At 42.3% G+C, this 20,716-nt stretch overlaps 1 protein-coding gene across 15 annotated transcripts in view; it reads left to right on the plus strand.

Moving 5' to 3' along the window:
• The window catches only part of FGFR2 (fibroblast growth factor receptor 2), a 173,696-nt gene that overhangs the window by 23,827 nt on the left and 129,153 nt on the right, over positions 1-20,716 (plus strand). For 10 of the 15 annotated variants that reach the window (XM_058188390.1, XM_058188397.1, XM_058188391.1 and 7 more), the window contains exon 1: positions 19,366-19,963. The exons of 2 other annotated variants lie outside the window; for them this stretch is intronic. The gene's annotated coding sequence lies outside the window, so the exon portion shown is untranslated. Of the gene's footprint in view, positions 1-19,365; positions 19,964-20,716 lie in introns of those variants that run through there. 3 more of the 15 variants (XM_058188399.1, XM_058188402.1, XM_058188392.1) reach the window with 2 other exon arrangements.

Genomic DNA, 20,716 nt, shown 5'->3' on the forward strand with positions numbered 1-20,716 from the left:
GTTAAAACACATATAAATACAGATTAAAACGACAATTAAAAAAAACTTATTCTAAAGCCCAAATCATTAAAACAGTATAAATAATAAAAAACCCCTTAAAACCAATTACTTTAAAAACCTAATCCAGTCCCGCGCAGATGAATAAGTATGTTTTAAGCTCACGACGAAAGGTTCGGAGATCCGGAAGTTGACGTAGTCCTGGAGGGAGTTCGTTCCAGAGGGTGGGAGCCCCCACAGAGAAGGCCCTTTCCCTGGGTGTCGCCAGACGGCACTGCCTAGCTGACGGCACCCTGAGGAGTCCCTCTCTGTGAGAGCGCACGGGTCGGTGAGAGGTATTTGGTAGCAGTAGGCGGTCCCGTAAATAACCCGGCCCTATGCCATGGAGCGCTTTAAAGATTGTCACCAACACCTTGAAGCGCACCCGGAAGGCCACAGGTAGCCAGTGCAGTCTGCGCAGGAGAGGTGTCACACGGGAGCCACGAGGGGCTCCCTCTATCACCCGCAGCCGCATTCTGGACTAACTGAAGCCTCCGGATGCCCCTCAAGGGAGCCCCATGTAGAGAGCATTGCAGTAATCCAGGCGAGACGTCACGAGGCGTGGTGACCGTGCATAAGGCATCCCGGTCTAGAAAGGCGCAACTGGCGCACCAGGCGAACCTGGTGGAAAGCTCTCCGAGACGGCCGTCAAATGGTCTTCAAAAGACAGCCGTTCATCCAGGAGAACGCCCAGATTGCGCACCCTCTCCATCGGGGCCAATGACTCGCCCCAACAGTCAGCCGAGGACTCAGCTGACTGTACCGGGATGCCGGCATCCACAGCCACTCTGTCTTGGAAGGATTGAGCTTGAGCCTGTTTCTCCCCATCCAGACCCGTCGGCTTCCAAACACCGGGACAGCACTTGATAGCTTCATTGGGGTGGCCCGTGTGAAAAGTACAGCTGGGTGTCATCAGCGTACAGCTGGTACCTCACACGAAGCCACTGATGATCTCACCCAGCGGCTTCATGTAGATGTTGAACAGAAGGCGAGAGATCGACCCCGCGGCACCCCACAAGTGAGGCGCCTGGGGCCGACCTCTGCCCCTGTCAACACCGTCTGCGACGGTCGGAGAGATAGGAGGAGAACCACCGATAAACGGTGCCTCCCACTCCCAATCCTCTAACCGCGCAGCAGGATACCATGGTCGATGGTATCGAAAGCCGCTGAGAGGTCTAATAGGACCAGGACAGAGGAACAACCCCTATCCCTGGCCCTCCAGAGATCATCCACCAACGCGACCAAAGCCGTCTCCGTGCTGTAACCGGGCGGAAACCGGACTGAACGGGTCCAGATAGACAGTTTCATCCAGGTGCAGGGGAAACTGATATGCCACCATACTCTCTACAACCTTCGCGCGGCGGGTTGGAGACCGGACGATAATTACCTAAAACAGCCGGGTCCAGGAGGGCTTCTTGAGGAGGGCCTCACCACCGCCTCTTTCAAGGCGGCCGGAAAGACTCCTCCAACAAGGAGGCACTCGTAATCGCCTGGAGCCAGCCTCGTGTCACCTCCTGAGTGGCCAGCACCAGCCAGGAGGGGCACGGGTCCAGTAAACACGTTGTGGCATTCAGCCTACCCAGCAACCTGTCCATGTCCTCGGGAGCCACAGGGTCAAACTCATCCCAAAAATATCACCAAGACCACCTCAGACGCCTCATCTGAATCGCCGCAATTTTGGTCTAAACCGTCTCAAGCTGAACGATTTTATCGTATAGATAACCGTTAAACTCCTCAGCACGTCCCTGCAACGGGTCATCCCGCCCCTGGTGAAGGAGGAACGGGTCACCCAAACAGGGCGGCTGGGCGGTTATCTGCCGGCGCAATGAGGAGGAGGCGTAGCAACGTCTCGCTTCCCTCAGTGCCACCAGGTAGGTCCTAGTATAGGACCTAACTAGTGTCCGATCAGCCTCTAAACGGCTAGACCTCCAGGAGCTCTCTAGGCGTCTTCGCCGGCGTTTCATCCCCCTCAGCTCCTCGGAGAACCAAGGAGCCGGTTGGGATCTGCGCCGGGTCAGAGGCCGCAGAGGCACGACACGGTCTAAAGCCCCAGCCGCAGCCCGTTGCCAGGCTGCGGCTAGTTCCTCTGCCGTGCCGTGAGCCAGACCCTCAGGAAGTGGCCCAAGCTCCGTCCGGAACCTCTCCGGGTCCATCAGGCGCCTGGGACGGAACCAACGTTGTGGTTCCGTCTCCCTGCGGTGGTGAGTGGCGGTCAGAAAGTCCAGGCGAAGGAGAGAGTGATCTGACCATGACAAAGGTTCTATGACTACATCTCTCAAATCCAGATCCTTCAACCACTGACCAGAGATAAAAATAAGGTCCAGAGTGCCACCCCCGATGTGAGTGGGGCCATCCACTACTTGAGTCAGGTCCAAGGCCGTCATGGAAGCCATGAACTCCCGAGCCACTGTCGATGATGCGCCGGCAGATGGCAAGTTAAAGTCCCCCATGACTAAAAGTCTGGGGGTCTCCACTGCCACCCCGGCAAGCACCTCCAGGAGCTCAGGCAGGGCAGCTGTCATGCAGCAAGGAGCCAGGTACGTGATCAGCAAGCCCATCTGACACCTATGACCCCATCTCACAAAGAGGGATTCACACCCAGCAATCTGAGGTACAGTGGTCTCCCTCGGCTCTAGACTCTCTTTAATAGCAACCGCAACCCCCACCTACCCTGGGCCCTCGGCTGATGGAATGCACGGAAACCCGGTGGGCACATTTCGACCAGGGGGACGCCCCCTTCAGTGCCCAACCAGGTCTCCGTAACGCCTATAAGATCCGCGGCGCCCCCCTGAATAAGATCATATATTAGGGAGGCCTTATTGGCCACGGACCGTGCGTTGCATAACATCAGACGAAGGCCCAGGCTCTGAGGGTCTTGACCATCCGGGGAACGGGAAAAGTCAGAGGGATCGGGGCACGCGATCGCTTGCAAACATCGAACGCGTGACCCCCTAGACCGATACGATCCCCCCCTTCCACCATATCTGCCCCTCCCACTTACCGTGCAAATGGAACCACCCTCGCAAAAAGGAACACTTTCCCCCCCCATAACCTCCGAACCCACTAAATAATCGCCGCGAGCCCGCGCAGGGACTGGTTTCCCTCCTGACGGAAATTCTATTTATAGTGACTACTGAGGGCTGGGCATCAAATCAAGTGAATCCAAATGCCCTTTAGTGTGGGATATGAAAGATATCATTAAAAATATCTACTTCAGTAAAATGAACACATGTGAGTTCATAGTAGCAGACATGTGACTTTAAAATTCACAGTATATTTTTAACTTCAAGATCCAAAACTCCCCATTTAAGACCCTGAAAATGTATAGATAGTGGGAATGGCTTGCAATAAGACCCCTCCACGAATATTTGCTTTTTCATGAATGTAAACTAGTCCAAACTTGCACAGAATATTTATTTTATCCAGAATTTAAGACAGCAAAGGCTCCAGCTTGCCTCAAGGGTGACACAGTCAAAGTGCATTCATAATTAATCAAGAAGCACAGAACATGGCCTTCAAAATGTTAGACTGGATTGTTTCCAAAGTTAGAAGTGCCCTTGATTTCTGACACAGATTTGAACACGATATAGCAGCAAACATAAAATCTTTGCTTTGAATAATTTGATTGCTGTGAGTTCATAATTATTATATTTGTGGGTTGCAAATTTAATAATCTTGTTGGAGACTCTTTCTGTTCTTGACAAGAACTCACTTGTTTGGTGACTCCAAGAAGTTGGTAATAGTTGGTAATGAATACCAAAAGTTTTTAACATGCTCAATTTGTTTATCACTGATTTGCAAGTACAAGAAAGATTGAAAACCTTTTGAGTCAAAAGTTGGTTTAGTTAACTTCTAGATTTTCTTTGGCACAGTAGGATCCTACTATTGTTAAACAGTTATGGAGACCAACTTGGAATATTAGCAGGCTTATTCTTGATACCTTTCTAAGGTTGGAAGCATGATAAAATAATTTCAAATTTTAGAAAGTGAAAGGGAATTGTTTATGGTTATACTATAAATATCGCAACTATAAAATGATATTTTTTAAAATTAAGAAATCCAGCAAAATTAGGTCCCCTACAAATTCTTCAATTGGAGATTGATTAAAAGTTCTGAATTTGAAACTGCCAACCACTCAGACATGGGGTCAGAAATCAGCAAGTTAATGCTATTGTTGAATGACAAAGAAAATTGTAAGTAGCCCAGGGCCCCGATAAAATTGGATTATTAGAATAGGAAGCAGGATTGCTAGAATATTTAGAACTCGAGTTAGACTACTGAGATGCTTTGCAGTGCATTTTTACATGATATACATATTTTAAATATATGATTGTCCTTGCACATATAGGTAATTACATCCTATATGAAAAAATGCAGTTCTTATGGAATTGCTAATGTAGATATATTTGCTTTAAAAATGTATTTGCTTTGTATGTAGTGAATTCAATGCATCACAAAAAGACAGCAAGGTGAATCTAGCTAGCCAATGCAAGAAAAACACAGGTGTGATTGTGAGAGGATGGATGATCAAATGGTTAAAATGGTCTTTAGGATGGGGAAGGGAAAGAAGAGTTGAGCTGGGAAGGGGGGTTATGAAAATATGAAAAAGGGATGTGTTCATTGTGAGCAGAATTCTCAAAAAGGATCAAAATAAGGCTGAACCCAGATGATAACCCAATGTGTTACTTGAAAATAATTTTTCTTTTGCTTTGCAAAAAATGCATAACTCTAGCCTGCCTTGTTCCAAGGTGTTTTTTTTTTTAAAAGAGGCAACTGGACTTTCTTTAAAGTCTTCAAAGAAAAACCAGAAAGTCCAGTTGTTCTTGGGGGGGGGGGGGAAAGCACCTTGGGGACAACCATGACCTGGATGACTGAGAATCTCCATAGACATCTGGCCTGCCTTGATATCTCCTTCAGAAGGTAGCTAGCTATGCTGGTTGAAAAAATTGCTAGGATCTTCAAATACAATTTGTCTAGCTAACTTAAACTTGTCAGAAATCGAATGCAGGACCATTTCATTGTGAGCCTGACGAGTGATATTCTTTCCTGTTGCTTGTGGTAATTTCAGAAAACAAACAATCAAAAGGAAAACTATTAATCTGGTTTTGTTTTGCGTCTTTGCTTTCCTATTCCGGTTTTCCTTTTTACATTGTGCTTTTCTGCCCCTTTTAAGGAATTTATCATCTCTATCATCTCCACTCCCTTGTGGAAGGCAAGCATTTTTTACAAAGTTATGTCAGCTTCTCTTTTTAAAAATGTAATTGGCAGCTTGTTTCTACATGCTGAGTAGGTGGGAAAAATGGATTGCTGAAGATAAAGCTTCAGGGAATGTAATTCACAAGCAAGAAATTGTCCTTTTCTCGGCAACAGCTTCTCAGATGAAAAACTAAATGATTAGTGTGCCCTTTCCTATTATTTTCTTCTCTGAAGAGTAATTGGTGAAGAATAGCAATACATCATGTCTATTTTTTTAAAATCTATTTTTAAAAAAGTATTGTGACTAGTTTAATTTACTTCTTTTTGGCCTTGGAATAGTAACAGACAGAAATAGTTTAGAAGCCCTGAGGCATTTTTATTAAAAAAATGGATTTGTATTTTTTGTGAAATGTTCAGAATCTTAATAAATGTGTTTGATAAAATACATAAAAGGTAAAGGTAAAGTTTCCCTAGTCCAGTCATGTCTGGCTCTAGGGGGCGCTGCTCATCTCTGTTTCTTAGCTGAGGGAACCAGCATTATCCAAATGCCAGTGGCCAGCATGACTATATACCAAAGGCACCCTGAACATTGTTACTTACCCAGTGAAGTGGTACCTATTTATCTACTTTCATTTGCATGTTTTAGAACTGCTTGGGTGGATAGGAGCTGGAGCAAGTAACGGGAGCTCAACCCATTATGTGGTGCTCAGGTCTTGAACCCAGGCTGTCAGCTTTCCAGCTGATAAGCTCAGTGTCTTTAACTGCTGAGCCATCGCATCCCCTTCTTTGGCGTTGAAAAACTGTTTAAAAATGAAAAATTATGTCATGGATTCAATATTTGCTTCTGGCAGAAGAGTTACTCTTGTTGATTGATTTCATAGCAAAGTATTTGGGGAACACAAATCCAGCTTAAAATCATGGTTTTGGTTAGCAATGTTTTTATTGTTTGGGTGATACATAAGAGAAGGATGTACAAATGAATGAGATTCCATATCGGAAGACTCAGTTGGTGTGGTGGTTAAGCGATCAGGCTAGAAACTAGGAGCACATGAGTTCTAATCCAACCTTAGGTACAATGCCAGCTGTATGACCTGGGCCAGTCACTCTCTCTCAGCCCTAAGAGGCAAGGAATGGCAAACTACCTTGGAAATCCTGCCATGGAAACTGCAAGGACTTATCCAGATAGTCATCAGAAGTTAATACTGACAGGTTCAAGAAAAAAAAAAAGGACGGGAGACATTAGATCTGCAAACACGTTGTCAAAATTTAAGGTGATTGGGCATATTCACATCATCAAAGTCCTTCTGTTTTAAAATGTACGTTAGTACTTCATGCATGTGAAAAATAGGAAGAGGCTTTAGTTGTGTCCACTATTTGGATTACTTTGACCTCTTTCTATAGATACTGCTGTCCTCAAACATACAGAAATGTACAATGTCACACATGATGAAGCATCATGGGGAGTGGGTTGCATTCAGGTTGATTGTTTTTTGGTAGGGAAAGATACATGTGATGAACCTAGGGACTTCTATGGCTGTATTTATATTCCAGCATAGTAACGATTTGCAAAAGGGAATGCATATTAGACTTCCATTCTCTTAAATTTAACATATATGAAACATTTACTCAAAATTGATTCAACTTTTAACAGAAAAAAATGGTGACAGCATATCTGACTTTCATTTTTTAAATAATTGAGGCTGATCAACAAATGCCAGTATTTAGTTTCTAAATGTTTTGTGTTGCAGATTGATCACACTTTCACTTCATACAAATGGATCCATCAAGTTATTCCCATAATCCAGTTACCATTTAGCAATCTAAAAATTTCAGAGAAAGATGTTTAACCAGAATTTGAATGCTGTATGATCTGATAAGTCTTTTATTTCACTTATCTCCAATATACCAATCCTTTTTTTTTATCCACTCAACCAGAGTTGAAAAGTAAGAATTTTTAAAGAATTTTATTGGCCAAGTGTGATTGGACACACAAGGAATTTGTCTTGGTGCATATGCTCTCAGTGTACATAAAAGAAAAGATACGTTCATCAAGGTACAACATTTACAACACAATTGATGGTCAATATATCAATATAAATCATAAGGATTGCCAGCAACAAGTTATAGTCATACAGTCATAAGTGGAAAGAGATTGGTGATGGGAACTATGAGATGATTAATAGTAGTGCAGATTCAGTAAACAGTCTGACAGTGTTGATGGAATTATTTGTTTAGCAGAGTGATGGCCTTCGGGAAAAAACTGTTCTTGTGTCTAGTTGTTCTGTTGTGCAGTGCTCTATAGCGTTGTTTTGAGGGTAGGAGTTGAAACAGTTTATGTCCAGGATGCGAGGGATCTGTAAATATTTTCACAGCCCTCTTCTTGATTCGTGCAGTATACAGGTCCTCAATGGAAGGCAGGTTGGTAGCAATTATTTTTTCTGCAGTTCTAATTATCCTCTGAAGTCTGTGTTTTTCTTGTTGGGTTGCAGAACCGAACCAGACAGTTATATAGGTGCAAATGATAGACTCAATAATTCCTCTGTAGAACTGAATCAGCAGCTCCTTGGGCAGTTTGAGCTTACTGAGTTGGTGCAGAAAGAGCATTCTTTGTTGTCCTTTTTTAATGATGTTTTTGATGTTAGCTGTCCATTTTAGATCTTGCGATATGGTAGAACCTAGAAATGTGAAGTTTTCTACTGTTGATACTGTGTTGTCAAGTATTGTGGAAGTATGGAAGGGTTTCTCCTAAAGTCTACCACCATTTCTACGGTTTTGAGCGTGTTCAGTTTCAGATTGTTTTGGTTGCACCACAAGGCTAGTCGTTCGACCTCTCGTCTATATGCGGATTTGTCATTGTCTCGAATGAGAACAATCACTGTTGTGTCATCTGCGAACTTCAGTAGCTTAACAGATGGATCATTGGAGATGCAGTCATTGGTATACAGAGAGAAGAGAAGTGGGGAAAGCACACAGCCTTGGGGGGCCCCTGTGCTAATTGTACAGGTATTTGATGTGATCTTGCTTAGCTTCACCTGCTGCTTCCTGTTTGTTAGGAAGCTTGTGATCCACTTACAAGTCTGTTCCGGTACTTGTAGCTGGTTTAGCTTAGTTAGAAGAATGTCTGGAATGATGGTATTGAATGCTGAACTAAAGTCTACAAAAAGGACCCTTGCATAGGTCTTTGGAGACTCAAGATGTTGTAGGATGTAGTGCAGAGCCATATTAACAGCATCATCTGTTGATCTATTTGCTCGGTATGCAAATTGCAAGGGGTCTAACAGCGGATCCGTGATGGTTTTCAGGTAGGAAAGCACTAGCCTTTCAAAGGTTTTCATGACTACAGATGTTAAAGCAACTGGTCTGTAGTCATTCAGTTCCTTGATGGTGGGCTTCTTCGGCACTGGGATGATGGTAGAGCGTTTGAAGCAAGAAGGAACATAGCACATCTCTAGTGATTTATTGAAAATATGGGTGAAGATGGGGGCCAATTGGTCAGCACAGACTTTTAAGCAAGAAGGAGTTATCTTGTCTGGGCCTGGAGCTTTTCCTGGCTTTTGTCTGTGAAATAGGTCCTGCACTTCCTTTTCTATGATCACTAGGGGTTGTGAACCCAATGAAATGGGGTCAGTTGTAGGAGGCTTGGCTGTTGTTGGTATATCTGAGATGGGGGTTGTGGAGATAGTTGGCTGTAGTTTCCTTTCAAACCTGTCCACTTGGCCATAGTTTCCTCCTGAATTGAAAGATGCCAGATCTGAGAATCTTTTAATATCAGGCTGTGGCATGGACCCAAACCTCTTCTGTTATCTTGATTGATCTTATCAGTGGACTACTGTTGCTGGATTTTGTGCTGGGCACCTTGCCATTTGCAGCTACTGGAAAAAAGAACAATTAATGTAAGCTGATGTAAACATTCTGCATGGCTCACAAATCTATTGTATGATCAGAAATGACTCTTTCTTATGAAATGCCAAGAATTTGCTGCTGAGAATTCCTTATGGTTGTCCAAAACTCTCCAGGAGCCGGGTGGGGGGACAAATATTTTAATTACATTAACTACATTCATTTCAAAAGGGAACATTTACAATACAAAGGCTTTTTTGTAGATTAATTTTTACAAAGTGGCAGTCTCAGATCTTTGTGAGCTGTGATGACCTTAAAAGCTGATTGTGTAAACTTGCCCCCCGTGAATTTCGTGGAATTTAAAATAGTCAGATATCATTTGTACCCAGTTCTGGCTATCAGCCCTTCACTTTTAGACTGGACCCATTTAACATGCTAAGCTAAACCTTAATGTGGTTTATTTCTTTTTGTCTTATTGTAGCAAGTTATCTATCATAGTTAGATAACTATGAATTATATCTATGCACTGTTGTAAACTATAGAGTACTGCACCCTTTTGTATGATTGCCCTAATATTCTATCTAGAGTCACAATTTTTAGAACCAGATTTCTATTAGGTTGTACATATTTGCATTTGTACAAGCAGCTGTATATACAGTAGAGGTAAGTAAGTAGGTGGATAAGGTAATTGCATCACTAGAAATAAATATGTTCTTTCGTTGCTTGAATGCATCAGCTGACAAACGGCATCTTTATCATAATTGCAATATTACTTTTGCCTACAAAAATGTCATCCTAGCATCCAAGTTAGATTACATATTGCAATGGCCATATATAGATTCTTCCAAATTATCATTGAGTTGGGTCTACTCGTGAATTCCAACAGAAAGATTTCAAATAAATCCAGCATGAATGGACAAATATGAATTGGCACCAATTTGTCACCCCGTTGGGAAACTACAGGGCTCTGGGTTTCAAGTTGAGGGTTACAGATGTTGCAATTTCCTTATCATGTTTGTGTGTGGGTATAAAGTTAATATTCAATCCTGCTCTGCCAGGAGCTTCTATTTTATAAAAGACAGAAGGAAAGAAGCAAATCCATTGACCAAGTCAATCTATGAATTAAAAAACTTATGGAGAAGGAAGGTGAGTGTTCTTCCAGTCGTTGCCTCTTTCTGTTTTTTATCCACATGCTGAGAAGAAATGTGATTTTTTCGCACCCCCCCCCTTTGAACGTTAGGGTGGAAAGAAGTATTCAGATCCTAATTTCCCTGATTCTGTATTGATGTATCATTACCAGATTGGGGGGGAAAAATATGTCTTGGGAGCTACTTAAGCAGCTACTCAAGACATTTTAGAAAGGGGGAAGAAGCAGAAAGATAATACTGCTCAGCTGGGCGTAGAAGGTTTCTGAATACATGCTTTGTCTGTCCTTTCTTTGGCTGGAAACCAGGAGCTGTTGTCCCTGTTTCAGTTCAAACGGTCCCCTTTAGCTCTTGATGGCTTTACTGCCCTCGCTGCTGAACCTCAACAGATTGGGCTTATTTACCTATTCACACTCTACTGTGGAACCTCATTAATAGGCTTATTAGCTACCCCATTCTTGTGCAGGAGAACTGACAAGAAAGGATTGTGGCCACTTTTTAGAAGAAGATGAGAGTGATGATGATGGTGGTGATGATGATGATTAAAGATATGTAGAGAGGTTATTCTTTTATTCAGCAATGGCAGGAAAAAAGTTTTCTGAGATCACTGGGAGTTTAAATATGATAAAGTTTTGTGTTTTTGTTTTTTTTAAAATACCTGTTTCTGCTTTCCTTCAACTAAGAGGCTTGTGGTGGCCCACCCTGAAAATCAGCTCATTTCAATGAATAGGTGCTATTGATCAACAGAAAAAATTGCTTCTAGATATCATGGAAGAAAAAGCTTATATTTTGTCATCTTTTATGGAATATTTCTTTTTGGAAAGAGGCATATTGGGTTGAGAAAAGTTACTGTTTCTTCTTGTGTTTATTTTAAGCTGAGAATGTTTTAACAATGTTTTTAAGGAATAAGAAAAGTGGTTTGAAGGTGAAATTGGCATCTTGTTCCTCGCAGGTGAATTTCTAAATTAGAAAATTGAGATGTGGCACTTACAGGTATAAAGATACAGTTATAAAACTGCAGAAGAGCAATTTCTATGAATAGGGATGTAAAGTTTCAAATCATAAATGTAAATTGAATATATATTTTTTAAAATATCGCAACTGCAAGAATAGAAAACCAAGGACAAAGAATCTTAGCTTTAGTTCAATTATAAGCAAAGTAAGTTTGTTTTAATTATAATAATGTCACTATATTAAAGTATATGCATATCCCTCATAAATGAGCTGAAACAATAAAGAATAAATTTTGTTGAGTGTGCTATTTTTTAACATAGAAACTGTACATTTGTACTAACTAAGCTTACTTTATTTTACTTGATCCTTGACCAATATTGACATTTTTATCATTTATATTGCAGTATTTACTCAAGACTTTCCATGGCTCTAAAGAAATTTAGAGTGTATTGCTGGTATTTTAATTTTTATTTTAATCTTTTAAACAAGAGTAAAATTTAAGTTGGTAATGACAAGAGCTTTTAAAGGTTTTCATTTTAAAAAATGAATTTTTCCTTTCATTTCTTCCTTTCATTTCAATACAAGAAGTATTTTCTCAATAATCAAGCCATACAAGGTATTTGTAATTTTCCCACCTATGTTTATTTCCCATTCATTCAGCTTTGCTGCTAGATAAATATTTCAAGGTAATAAGCAGTGCCAATGCATTAGAAGACTACATGCAGCAAGAGAGTCACTAACCTATATTTTAATATTGTTCTAAAAGACGAACAATATCAGCAAAGCAAATGATGTCATTGTTCCTAATGGAAAACATCTCCTGGTTGGAACAGCAAAGTTTATGTGAGAAGGACTCGTTGTTAGTTCAGCTTATGGGACTGTTAACTTGCAAAGATTTCAGATCAGGATGGGAAGAAGTCAAGAGTTAATGGTTAATTGGATATGAATTGGCTTCATATTATCCCCTGCAGGTTGACTGTTTTTTTTTCATTCTTCATGATTATTGTCAGAAGTACTCATATTCTTATGAGTTCGAACAGGTTCAGATGAGCACCTTCTGTTTCCAAATGCTAAACATTTATGTGGCAATCTAAGAGAAATGTAGACTTTACAGTGCTCCATGCAATTGAAACACGTACTTGTAGAAAAAAAGATAAATTTCATTAGGACAGTATTGTTTTTCTCCTTCTTTTAAATTGTCTTCTCTTCTCTTCTCTTCCCTTATCCCATTTCTTTTTTGCATCCACCGTGTTTCCCCGAAAATAAGCCCTCCCCCAAAATAAGCCCTCCCCCACGAATATGCTCTCTCCAAAAATATTTAAACGCATGCACAGCCTGTCCCTGCCATTTCCTCTGCGTTAGGGTTAGCGAGACAGAGCTGGAAATCAGGTAAGCCTTGCTCCACGCGCTACAAAATAATAAAACCTCCCTGAAAATAAGGCCCAGCGCTTATTTTTGGGGTTCAAAAAATATAAGACAGGGTCTTATTTTTGGGGAAACACGGGTATTTTAAATGTTAGCTTGTGTGACTTAGTTTTCTTTAAGATTTACTTTAGTGCAAATTGTTTGAGTAGTAGGCATAAATTCTGCTTCACTGTTTTGTTTCCATTTTATTTAAGTTTGTGAAGAAAATCTATGATGATATTAATCTCAGCAATGCAATCTGGACTTTAGTAAAAAAAAAAAAGAATGGGCGAAGGTCAAGAACACAGAGAGTCAAGAACAGGAAGGGCACCCAATTATAGTTGGAGCTCTCCATGCCTTTGATTGAATGTATAAATAAGGCTTTTCCTATGCATGCTTACCCAATGTGGGGTGGCACATTATTACTGCTTTCTGAAAAATTCCCTGATCATGTTTCCCACTTAAGAGGGTTATTATAGCAGAAAAGCAGACAGAGCAATGTGATAAAACATGTCATCAGTTTAGAGTCCTTGCATTGTCCCAAGAGACCCAAGTCTAAAGGTAAAGGTTCCTTTTGTACATACATGCTAGTCGTTCCCGACTCTAGGGGGCGGTGCTCATCTCCATTTCAAAGCCAAAGAGCCAGCGAAGACGTCTCCGTAGTCATGTGGCCAGCATGACTAAACGCCAAAGGCGCACGGAATGCTGTTACCTTCCCACCAAAGGTGGTCCCTATTTTTTCTACTTGCATTTTTTACGTGCTTTCGACCTGCTAGGTTGGCAGAAGCTGGGACAAGTAACGGGAGCTCACCCCATTACACGGCAGCACTAGGGATTCAAACCGCTGAACTGTCGATCTTTCAATTGACAAGCTCAGCGTCTTAGCCCCTAAGCCCCTGACCTTTATCTATATACTGTAATTCTGCCTATCCAATTCAAATATTGTGGGAGGTCAAGGAGGCTTGAACTAGAATTCAAACTTTTTTCGTCCTATGGAGCTTACATGCCAGGAGATATGACTATCTCCTCCTGTCCTTCCATTCTGAAAAGCCCTTTCAGTTGAACTTTGAGATCCTATAATTAATTATTAGTGCAATATTTGTATTAAACCGTTTCTCACCCAATGCCACTCATGGGCCTTCACCATAAAAAGTTGGTACAATTTTTTTAGCTATTTGAGACTGCATGGATTTTCTATTAATTCACAAATGAAAACAATTATTTTAGCCTTTGTACATTGCCTAAGATGAAGATATAAATACCATCTCAATAATAAATTCTCTATTTATATTTAGCTAAAATCTTTTCAGCACAATCTAGAAATAAATAAATCCGCAACATCTGGTAAAATAAAATGTTAATTTGTCTTCTTTTCTTTTTTTTTAAATAAAGAGCAAATGTGTATTGCATATCCCTAAAATGTTGCATTGATTTCCGTGACATTTGTGTCCTATTTGACTTTGATAATAATTTATCAGAGCAAAATTCTTTCTGGCTTTCCATATTAAAAATCTGAATTTCTTTTATACAGCTACTCTTTGCTTTTTAAACAGTGCTGTCCACATAAATCCATTGTTGCCCCAATGCCTTCCTTGTGCAGTTTTTTTTAATGTTGTGCATATTTGTTCCTGAGTTCATTGTTGTTTTCCCTAGAGAGGATAGAAATGAATAGAAAGTCAATAACGTTGGGCGTGACCCCATCATGAGATACAGTGAGTCAGGCACATAGGCAAGAATTACTGAAGAAAATTGGCAATTTCTCCTGAGTTTACCCAACCCCAGCTGTTACGCTTTAGTTTGGGGAAATAGAAGTATGAAGGGCCCAACATGTACCCCTTGTGTTGCCATCAGATGGAGAAGAACATTCCAAACACTTACATTGATTGTGTTGCTAGTCCATGTAACTTTTGAAGATGCAATGGAGGAAAACCTTTTTAACTCCTGCAGTTTAGGCCACCTTTATGTTAACATTACTGACACCGCTGTGCAGTGATATTTTTCCTCCCCCAGTACTTTAGCAGTGTGGAGAGAGAGAAAATAAAAGTTTTTTTTTCCCCAATTTTCTTCTGGTTCCTTCCTCTCACCTTACTTTGTTGTAGGCAGAATCAAAGAAAGGAAAACTTAGAAAAGGTGGAATATCTCCCCTGATATGTCTTCAGTGACCTTTATGCTTACAACTGCCACTTACTAAAAAGGGTTCAGATCAGACTATCTTCCCAAAATATGGGATTGAGACCAGAGGTGAAATGCTCCCGGTTCGGACTGGATTGCCCGATCCAGTAGCAATGGCAGTGGGTGGTTCGGAGAACCGGTAGCAAAAATCCCTGCCCCCCCCACTCATGTCCAGCTGAGCCGCGCAATTATCCGAGGTTTTTTTTTAACTTTTAAAAGCATTTTTTCTTCGGCTGAAAAAATGCTTTTAATTTTTTTTAAAAAAAGCCTCTGATTGCGCGGCTCAGCTGGGACCGTCAGAGTTTTTTAAAAGCATTTTTTCAGCTGAAGAGGTTGTAGAAAAAATGCTTTTAAAAGTAAAAAAAAAAGTTGGCCGGACCCACCCATTCACATTATCCCCCACCCACCAAGCCACGGCCACAGAACCAGTAGTAACAAATTTTACATTTCACCACTGGATTGAGACCCCTTCTGTAAGGCCACTAGCTTTGCCTCCCAAATAATTTGAAGCAGTTTCAAGCTACCAGGCAGCATTCACCAAATGCCCTTTCCTTTCCTGTTAGCTAGCCAGTATGGATTTTTCCCCCCAATCATGGAGAGTGTTTTTTTTAATAAAAGATAATTAGCAAATAGATAGCCTTCACAAAACCAAGATTGTGTTTGGAAGAACACAAAGCCACCTTCAGCATGACTGGAAATCCTGGGGGAAGTGACAAGATATCTCTTTGCTTTTTACTTTAGAAAAGACAGGAGAAATTCAGGAAGAGTCGAGGTGAGTTGGGAGCCAAAGGGGAACTGAAAACCCTATCATTTTAGAGGAAAAGTATGAAAATGATCTGTAATGGTATGTGAGAATGACCTTGGGAGACAGAGGCAAGACCTGCAGCCTAAGCAATGCTCTGATGACAAAATAAGAACCTGAAGGAGAGTAGTGGAGAGTAGAGAAAGCATTTCAGAAGAGACTTACCTAGCTTTTTGGAGCATAAAGATAAGAGGTGGAAGGGGTTCTTTCAGAATTGCAAGATTTTGTTGATATAATCTTACACTAAAGATAGAGTTGGTATTCATGGTTGTGCCTCTTCAAGGGCTATCTTGAATGTTCATCATGATCTCCCCCCCTCTCCCCTCCCCCCCTCTTTTTGCATTACTTCTCAAACAACCATGTAGCCAACTTCTGGAGTGAATTGATCCAGTTTACAAAGACTACTAGAAGTCCATAGCATTGTGGAAATATACATGTTCCATGCCAAATGTTCATTTCCTGCATACATGGTCCCAGAAGCACAATCTCCTGATGTTCTCTATGCAAAAATGATACAGATATAGGATTGGGCCAATCAGAACAATCTGCATAAGAATTTTGTTTCCTCTTGCATATTTATTTCTCCATAAGAAAACTGTAGAACTAATATAGTAGAATAGGTAGCTAAAAATTCTGCCCGGGAACAGGGATTGATTAGTTTGCTTTATTTTCACATCTTGGACATAAACCGTTTCAACTCCTACCCTCAAAACGATGCTATAGAGCACTGCACACCAGAACAACTAGACACAGGGACAGTTTTCCCCCGAACGCCATCACTCTGCTAAACAAATAATTCCCTCAGCACTGCCAACTATTTACTAAGTCTGCACTACTCTTAATCTTCTCATCGTTCCAATCACCCATCTCTTCCCACTTATATCTGTATGACTGTAACCTTGTTGCTGGTAGCCTTATGATTTATATTGACTGTTTCCTAATATGATTTGATTGCTTATTTGTACCGTATGACCATCACTAAGTGTTATGCCTTATGATTCTTGATTAACATATCTTTTCTTTTATGTACACTGAGAGCATATGCACCAAGACAAATTCCTTGTGTGTCCAATCACACTTGGCCAATAAGAAATTCTATTCTTGTTCTGTCCCCTTCACCTCAGTCCGGGAGACACGAGCGATGACTTAATTAGCCAGCAACTATCAGCTCTGGCAGCAAACTAGCGACTGTCTGCCAAGTGTCTCTGTTATCTCTCTTGATGCCGATGAGTCAGCCAGGAAACCAGGAACAAACAGGACTTCAGCTCAAGTTCTCTCCCTCTAAGCAGTTGATTTTCTCACCGTGAAGTGGTATAGCAGCCCTTGCTGCTTTTATATCCTGTGGGGTGTGGCTCCATGACTCAGCACTTCCTAGGCCTGCCCCACCCCTGCTTCTGTTGTTCCCGCCTGTCCTGCCTACGAAACCTAGGGCCCAGCCAGGCCTGATTGCCATCAGCCGGGTCTGGAGGCGTGGCCTGGGGGGGAAAGAGTCAGGGGATGGAGGCGTCGTTATCTCCTCCACCTGGCCTGCCTCTGGCTCCTGGAGCTGAGCCAGGGAAGCCGGTGCTCCAGAGGTAAGTCCTGATGGCCCTTCCCCCTCACTTTCTGAGTCACTTTCTGGAAGGGGGCCTGGCTCGGGGGGCGCAGACACAACAATTCTATTCTATTCTATTCTATTCTATGTAAATATTTATAGAATTTTTATTGATTATGTGCCATCAAGTTATTATTGACTCTTAGTCACCACATAGATTTTCTCCATGACTTTTTGTCCCTAACCCAGTTTTTCAGATCTTCTATCAGGGCATTTATCGCCATTGTAACTGTGTCCATCCAACTTGCTGCTGGTCACTCTCTTCTTCTCTTCCCTTCCATTTTTTCCAGGATTAAAGCCTTTCAGGAGAGTTAGATCTTAACCTAATGCCTCTGTAGTAGGATAATTTTTGCCTGGTCATTTGTGCCTTGAATGAGAACTCTAAGTTGATTTGTTTAATCATCCCTTTTTTCCTCCGTGGCTGTCCTTGGTATTTTCTTTTTGAACACCGAAATTCAAAGGTGTCAATACTCTCCCTATCCCATTTCTTCAAAGTCTTCAACGTTCACTTCCAGGGAATACCATGTATTTCATGGGTCTGCTCTTTCTAGGTCTTTTATAGAATAAAGATATTTTATCTTGGTTTATGTCAGGGTTAGTCAACCTTTTTATACCTACCGCCCACTTTTGTATCTCTGTTAGTAGTAAAATTTTCTAACCACCCAGCAGTTCCACAGTAATGCACCGTGTATCGTCATCTGCGCATGCCTCTCGTGCATCATAGATTGGTTTGGGGGGGCACCGGCTACCAGCTCTGCTTGTCTGTTACAGCTGGGTGGTGTGGGGGGAGATGCGTGAGCTATTCTGGGATGAGGCTCTTTTGTTTGTGGTCACACTATAGCGCCATTTAGTTTCACTTACATAACGTGAACTAAACTTATGTGCGGGCGATACAAATAGTATATTTTCAGAAATTTAAATTGTCACGGGGAATTTTATGAAAACCTAATGAAAATGTTTTTAAATAATGCTATGAAATTTTTTTAAAAAGTCAATTAAATTAAAAAAAAGGAAAGTGCTTCAGTATCGGACAAAACCCTTACCGCCCACCATGAAAGCTGGAACGCCCACTCCTGGGCGGTAGGGACCAGGTTGACTACTACTGATTTAGGTAATAATTAAACTGCCTAAAATGACAAAAAGACTGATTTCAATTTTTTTCCAGTTCCTATAACAGATTAGTCCAGGAGTATCAAACTCGCAGCGTCATGTTATTGTCACGTGATGTATCACAACTTTCCCCCCTTTCGCTAAACTGTGGGTGGGCGTGGCCTGCATGCGACACATCCAGCCTGCAGGTCGCGAGTTTAGCACCCCTGGACAAGTCCTTCACTTATCAGCTGTGTATAACTGATATATAGAATATTGTCTAATATTTGACTGTTAAAACTTCCAGTCTTGTTCATGGAGATTGACAGGGCAACCAGAAAAAAATATCCAGACTGACTATTCTTGCAAACATCCCTTGCTGACACCAAACATTATCTTAAACTGGCCAAAAAATGGAAGCATAATCATCAAAATTGTCCCTAAAGTGCTTTCCCCCCCCCAAAGGACAGCTGGATTTTATTTTTCCTCAAAGACATTTTGCCTCTCATCCAAGAAGCTTCTTCAGTTCTGACTTAATGTCTCATCCAAGAAGCTTCTTCAGTCAGAACCGAAGTAGCTTCTTGGATGAGAAATCTCTTGAGGAAAAACAAAGCCAATTGCCTTTTGGAAAAAAGAAAGAAAACCTGGCTGACTGAGAATCCCGCCCCCCCAACAAATCATCAAAATTATTCCGTGTTATTCCAGATAGGCTAGAATATTGACTGTTCCACTTTCTCCAACCCCACTATAGTTTAGTTGGGCAGTCAAGATTCGGCAAAAATTTGGGGCGTGTGTCTGCGGGAGAAAGAAAAAAGAAAAGAAAAGAAAAAAGAAAAGAAAAAAGAAAAGAAAAGAAAAAAGAAAAGGTCAGGTCTTTTTCTCTCCCACGGCTGTTTCTGCGGGGCCACTTGGAGGCGTTTTCCCCACGGCGCGCGCGCTCCTTTAAAGTTGCGGGGAGAAAGCAAGAGGCGAACCCCACTTCTCTCCAACCTATATGAAGCGCGTAGGGGAATTGCTGCCCCGCTCGTGATTGGCAGAAGAACCGTCCAGGAAACGGCTCAGGTTTCAACTTCGGGGGAGTGACTAAGCAAAGGAGGGGAGGAGAGGGAGAAAAAGGGGTTTGTTGTAGAGTTGATAAAGCTTTAGAGTTTGGCGGCGAGAGGATTCTGAATGGATCCCGAATGATCGGGACTCGAAACATCTCTATTACGTCCTGCTTTTTTGGAAAGAGAGAGAGAGAGGAAAAAAAAGTTTTGGAAACGGCCGTAGTCTTTCTCCATCTGGATCTTGGAGTGAAGCGCGGAGAACAACACAAAAAAGGTGTTTTTGTTTTTTTGGATACTCTGATTTTTGTCTTTCGCTCTTTCTCGTTACTGTTTTAAATTTAATTCTTTTTCCCCCGTCCTCCCCCTCTTCCGCCGTCTGTCCCAAGGACTTTTGGAGCGGAGGGGAGAAAGAGGGGAAAGGGTTTGAGGCGCGGGGATGGAGGTGGTCGCCGCCGAGTCCCCCCGCCCGGCTTCGTTGGGACTTCGGACCGACGTCTTTGAGCGCCCGAGCGTGGAATAAAGTCGGAGGCGATTTTTGTGGGATTTTTATTATTTTTGTGTGTGTGCAAAGGTTGTTTCTGTCTCCCTCTTCTCCTCCGGACAGCCTGCCTTCGTCGCTCCGTCCCGTACGCACGCCTGGGCACGGGAATCAGCAGATCGTTGCGTCGGAGCCTTTTCATACAAGGTAATTGGACCGGACTTGGCTTGTAGATGAGAGGCGCACAGCGGCCGGGGGCGGGGAGGCAGAGAAAAGAGGAGGGGGGGGGGTAGAGAGAAAATCGACTGGGCAAGACAGCGTAATCCCTCGCTTTCCAAGCTCGCAAAAAGCACGGATGCCTCCAACTCTTCCTTGCTAAGCTCCCCGCGCCCCGCTTCCCAAACAATTAACTTTGCGCTCAGGGAAAGGAAGAATTTGCAACGTGCGGTTGCAGGTCAGAATTTGCAAGATGGTACATAGTTGTGCTTTTTTTTCTTCCCGAGGCGGGGAGGGAGGGGGTGGGTGGGCATCTGGAGCAGGGTCGTTCGAAAGTTTGGCAGCTTTGTCAAGTTTTTTTTTTTTTTTTAAAAAGCGAGTTCTGTCGCTTAGGTGGGTGGAATTGGTTAAACCAGATGCAGCCCTACCTACCCAGGCAGGGACCCTTGGGTGGGTTGAGCTGCCGCCCCCCAGTTGCGATCCGTCTGACGTGATGGAATGGAGGGGCTGCTTCTTTGGAAGAGCCGCCTGCGGTTTCTGACAGGTTCCCTCTTCCTTCTCTCTCTCTCCCCACCCCACCCCAGCCTAGTAAACCTATTTCAATCCCTTTTCTAAACGACGCTTGTCATGAGCGAGATTTCACGATGAGATGGTTTACGTGGAAGAAATTAAAATTTAAAAAAATTCCAGGCGTGACGGGAATCGAACTCAGGGTAGGGAATGAACGTCTGGGCTGCACGCTCT

Source organism: Ahaetulla prasina, chromosome 6, assembly GCF_028640845.1.
Source record: "Ahaetulla prasina isolate Xishuangbanna chromosome 6, ASM2864084v1, whole genome shotgun sequence".
Classification (NCBI taxonomy): Eukaryota; Metazoa; Chordata; class Lepidosauria; order Squamata; family Colubridae; genus Ahaetulla; species Ahaetulla prasina.